This window comes from Hordeum vulgare, chromosome 7H (assembly GCF_904849725.1).
Source record: "Hordeum vulgare subsp. vulgare chromosome 7H, MorexV3_pseudomolecules_assembly, whole genome shotgun sequence".
NCBI classification, from domain to species: Eukaryota; Viridiplantae; Streptophyta; class Magnoliopsida; order Poales; family Poaceae; genus Hordeum; species Hordeum vulgare.
The window spans coordinates 435,145,752-435,151,751 of NC_058524.1; positions in this window are offsets into that span (position 1 = coordinate 435,145,752).

The window sequence follows — 6,000 nt, forward strand, 5'->3', positions numbered from 1 at the left end:
CGCCGTTCTGCTGTTGGGGCACGAGTGGCGCAGGTGGTGTGGGTGGCAGCAGGAAGAACCCCGACGGAGCCGGGGGCCGCGGGACCGATGCGGCCGCGCCAGGGGAAGTGTCGGCGGCGAACACGGTGTGTTGCATCCTATTCTTCACCTTCTGCATCCCCCGTTCCTCTAGCTTCAAGTATGCGACAATGGTCTCAAAGGTGGTCTTAGGCAACAATGCGAGATTGGAAGCGGCATTGCCGAAATATTCATTAAGACCGACGATGAGAGTGCTAAGCATGAGCTTGTCGTCAACTTTCGGGCCAATGTCGCAAAGTTCATCAACGAGCATCTTGAGGTGCATGCAATACTCATCAATGATGGAGTCATATTGATGACACCCGAAGAACTATTACTGCAAGAGGACAATGCGCTGAAGTTTGTTGTCGGTGAAGAGCGCATTGATCTTGTTCCACACGGTGCAAGCATCGTCGTCCTCAACGACGACCGCAGGGTAGATGTCCTTCGAGACGATTTGGTAGAACCATCGAATGAGAGTGGCCTCGATGGAGGACCACTACGGGTCGGCCTTCATGGCCGCGATGTCGATGGAGCCGTCGATGTGTTCGGTGAGGTAGTACTCACGAAAGACAAGGCCGAAGTAGGTCTTTCACGCGTAGTAGGAGGAGCTTGAGTGATCAAGGCGGATGGTAACATGGGCCTCGATGTTGAGATCACGGATGTGGCGGTGGAGGGCTCGGGACCGGTGAAGGGATTAGAGTTATCGGAGAAGGTGGACACATGAGAGTCCATGGTAGCGGCATGAGGATGTGGTGGTGGAGGTTGCTAGGGTAGACGGCATCGGCGGCTCGGGTGGGTGGCGGCTGCGGCTAGGATTTAGGAGGGCAGCAACAACGAAGATGGTGACGGCTATGGAGAGAGGGGCGGCAGCGGCGGCGAGACGCTACATTGGTGGCAGCAGCGGGATGCGGGTGGAAGGTGCGGCAGTGGCGGTAGCAAAAGCTAGGGTTGGATCAATAAAACCCTAAACTAATACAATGTTGGATGAGAGAATTGGATTGGTTGCATCGATGATTTACTCACACAGTACATACACGTTAAAATGAAAGAGAGATATGATAGATGTAATCTACACAGCCTAGATCTATATACGTACATGCAATATACTTCCTCCGTTCCTAAATATAAGTCTTTTAAGCGATTTCACTAGGGGACTACATACGAAACAAAATGAGTGAATCTACACTTTAATGTTTATATACATCCGTATGTAGTCTTCTAGTGAAATATATAAAAAGACTTATATTATGGAACGGAGTGAGTGAGTATACACGTTGAACAGCTTCGAATGTGAGTCATGTGTTTAATAGTAAGTACTACTCGTGTCCACATTTTCAGTGCATGTGCTAATTAGGCGAGCTCACGAATTGGATAGATGGATGGCCGTTTTCAACAAAAATTGAATGGCATAACCAAATGCAGACAGAGGCCCCTTGCTGGGTGGTGCTGCTGTTGCTAACAGCAGGAGCATTATTGGCAAAATCAATCCATTAATTTTCGTCTAACCTCTACGCAACCTCCTGCTTGTTGGCACATACTCACAAACGTAACCACAAACCTGCTGCTGCAATTGGTAGTAGCGCTTAGAGCATCTCCAACAACCTTTGTATTTTTGGCTAGGATTGTTAAAAACTGGAAATATAACAACTTGGTTCAAAAATGTTGCTCCAACAGCCTTTATATAAATGGTCTTCCACAAATTGTTTTACAAAATTTGCTATATTTGCATCCACACTTGCTATACTTGTAAAGTGGAGAAGCACTTGTTATAATTTTTAGCAGCCCAGATTTTGTGGTCCCCTACATCCCTTTGTTCCATTGACAAGTGGACCCCACCGCTCCCTAGATTCCTGCTGTCCTGGGCCTGACACAGGTCCCCACGTGTCATTGAGAGGCTTGCTAAATTTTATAGCAATGTTGTTGGAGCAAACAATTGTTGGGATTGCTAAATCTTCTTTTTCCTCTTGCTATACCAAGTTTTTAGCAAGTCAGAATAGCAATGTTGTTGGAGATGCTCTTATTTGCCATAGCAATGCTAGACCTATGTAAATAGTTCTACGAGATTAACATAGCGCTTATCTGTCCATGTTTTTAAATTATAGGTACTTTTTTTTCTTTTGGGTTCTTATTTGTTTTTTCTTGATCAACCGAGAATGTTATGTTTTTGCATCCATTTTTTTTATAAACTTGATAAATTTTTTTCCTAATAAAATGCAGGAACCTCCTGTCCTTTTTGAGATGTTTTTTAAAATAAAAATAGGAGGAGGGAGGATTTTATTGTTAGGAAGTTTTGTAGCTCTTCGTAGATGTAGGATTTTCGCATTCGCCATTACATACGTACATGGCTATATTGTTTCCGAGAATTGCGTACATGTCATCGATCTTTTATTTATATGAAAGGAGGCTTGGGGTTATATGCATGGTCTGAATCAACTTGACAAGTAATGGCTAGGTTAGTATCGGTGACTCAGCCACAATATCTGACCGCCTCCCTGCCTATATATGTATGCGTAAAAATCGTAGCGCGTGTCCACCCACTGGATGAAGACGCGTAGTGTGGCTGTGTGGGAGCCATACGGAGACGGTCAAGTATACTAACTCAACAATTTTCAGTCAGAGTCACGTGGATTATCAGTCTATATATGAATGAAACCTTCCGCATTAACGGGATGAATGCACTATAGACTATACCACCACTGTGTTGTGCTGCAGGGTTCAGACCTGGGACTCGAAGTACCCGTGCGAAATAAAATAGTAAAATGTTTTGAGTTTAATTTGCACGCGGCAGGAGGAGCTGGATCATGATCCGTCAATGCATATATATCCTGGAGGGCAGTATATGCAGTTGTGACATCAACTCGACGTCGTTGTTTTGTTGAGGGATATAATGTCAACTAGATATGTCTGAACTCAACCCCTGGATGGATGGATGGATGGATGGCAACACTGCAACCGTCTAACTTGGAACAACCGAGTTCCTGCAACAGATTGTTAATACACGGATGGATTCTTGCAATCTGCAGTCTTCTTCAACTCATCATGATTCAGCTGCAACAGCAGCATGCTGGTTAATTAATTAATAAATTATAATCCCCCGACGGCAATCTATAATACAACTGGTAAATTAATTAATAAATTATAATTCAGTTGGTATGGATCCTCCCCTAGCTACTAGATAGGCAAGGTGGATAGAGATGACACCATACGTATCTTTGCATGTATAGTTAATTAAACAGAGTGATGGAGGAATTGGAGATGAAAACGACGCCGGCTAAAGTCTACCGTGTGTTCCTCAAGCTTGTCCCCAAGCTATATTAGCAAAATGAGAAAAATTTTGTCCTCAAGCTAGGATCACATGAAAACTGCACATGCATGGTTTGGTTCCTTTCAGAACACATGCTCGTGAGTGACACGCGCGCGCGCGCGCACACACACACATCCATGTCCTGCAGACACAACAAATTAAAGTCTGTGATCAAAACAGGCAGAAAGATACTGGGGTATTATTGATTGATGATCCAAAAAGAAGAAGACTTAGAGGGTGGCCCTAATGTAATGATGATCTCTTGTTTATTGGCTTTGACAATTTCCCAGCATCGCCATCAGAGGCATAGCAGCCAGCCTCTCGTCAGTTCCTAACCTGAAAGGGACGACTGCGGTGCAGCATCATTACAACGTGTGTGTGTGTAGCAAAAATTAAACACTGTGATGTGGTATGCATGCAGCGTCGTCCATGGTACTCCAATATATTTCACCATCGCCTGTGTTCATTTAAAGCAGGTCATTCTCGTGGGGCGTCAGATCCACATCCAAAAGCTATCTTTCGACCATACTGAATGTCGTTTTTTTTTGAGGACCTACTGGATGGTGTTTTTATAACGACAACACACAAAATAATTTGATTTTCTATACAAAGATATAAATAATACGGATACTATGAAACTAACTATCCTTAGCCATTAGGTTTTTTAGAAAAGGAGGATGACCCCGGCCTCTGCATCTGGCAGATGCATACGGCCATTTTATTAATTATTCTCGAGGACTTTACAAAGTATTAAAACAATAAGTCTGAATCCACCATCTTGACAAAAAGTGCCGCTACTCCTATCCATATGATGTAGGGGTGCTAGCTGGGCCCCTACCCAGACCACTCACCTAAGTCTAACATCAAAAGCCGGAAGCCCGAGCCGAGCCACATACCGGGTCTGGGGCACAAACCAGTCAGACGCACTCGTGTGTTGTCGCCGCCATCTTCCACCGGTCCGTCTTCAGAGCAGATATTGAGGCTTCTACCTTTTCTAGCCACTCTTCCATCGACGTCACCATGACGCCAAACACTACCTCCTCCTGCGCGAGTCTATCTCCATGCATCGGACGCCGAGTCCCCACAGCGCCACGCTGCCGATATTCGCCGCCATCAATGTGTGAGATGAAGCACCGCTCCACCATCCCTCCAGCCAGCACTTGCTCCAAAACGATGCCCCCAGGAAGGAAGGCGATAGAACGCCATCATCGTCCGATCCAGGAAGACCCAGATCTAGAGTTTCCTCCGGAGCATCCCGAGCCTGATGACGCAAACTGCAACTGGAAGTTGCTCCACCAGACGAGCGGCGCCGACGCCGTTGCAGCCCCCAAGATGAAGCTGTCCAAAATACGCCGACACCGAACCGCCGCCACCTCCACCGCCGCTTGAGCAGCCCCCGAGCAACGCCTTCAGGAAGGAGCACGCCACCGTGGTGTCGTCGTCTCTTGGAACAAGGGGATCTGAGGTTTTCACCTGAGCTCCTGAGAGGGGTGGAAGGAAGGGGATCCTCTCCGAAGCCTCCAGCAAGGGGAGCAACACCCAAAGGCGCTGCCTTCGGAGTGGCCGTCGCGCCAGCCAAGGGATTCCCCCGAAACCCTTCCAGCCACCGGATCTGCAAGGCCTTCATCCAAGAACAGCGAGAAGCCATCAGGGGCCGGATCCGCTGTAGATCGGAGTAGATCGTGGTCGAGGACGAGCATCATGGCCACCAGCATCCAGCGAGACCCGCTGCCGCAGCCGACGCCCACCACCTTCCCGCCACCCACACGTCCGAGCATGGGAGGCCGAGACCGCGCCTGCAGAACCAGATCCGCAATGGATCCATGCCCGCGCCGCCGTCCCGAAGCCAACTCTTCGCGCAACCGCCATGGCCTGGCCGCCCGCTCGCTCCGCCGTCTGGTCGCCGCGCCGCCCGACACGCCCTCACCGCATCAGCATCAAGACTCCGCCGCGCCGCTGCATCTCGCGCTACAGCCGCACGCCGGGAGAGGGAGAAGGGCCCCCCGCCGCCGGCACGCATCGGGCTTTGCCTGGCGGCGCCTTCTGGCGGCGGCGAGGGGAGGGGATGGTGTAGGAGACCGACGCGGGGTGGAGGCTAGGGTTCCCCGCCGCCGCCCGCGAGATCGACGCAAGGGACGTGGGGGTGAAGGCTAGGATTCCTTTGCCATTAGGTAAAAACATTTTTTTAATAACACATAATGTATATAATTGTTCATTGCGTGGTGCAACAGAAATATAAATGGCTCGACAGATGAAAGCTTAATCTATGTAGTACTACCAGCAAATTAAAATTTGGCAGCACGTAGCACAGTACATATGTGAGTGGATCAGGATTCAGGAGCTAGCTGCATCTGTCACTGTCACGGTCTACGTATAAAGCTTAGCTAGCTTTTAGCAACAAAATACAAGGAATTGTAGCTGGTAGCTCTTAGCATTTCCTGAAATGTGGATCAAGATTGCCGAGTGACGAGGACATCACTGCCATGGATACAACGACCATTGCCACTAGTTCGACTACACCACATGCCGATCAAGAGCAAGACATGTTCAAGAGGAACGTCCTGCTGATCTAGATCGACAAGCATATATAACAAGAAAAACAGTTTTCACACTACTGTTCAAAGTCGAGCCGCACT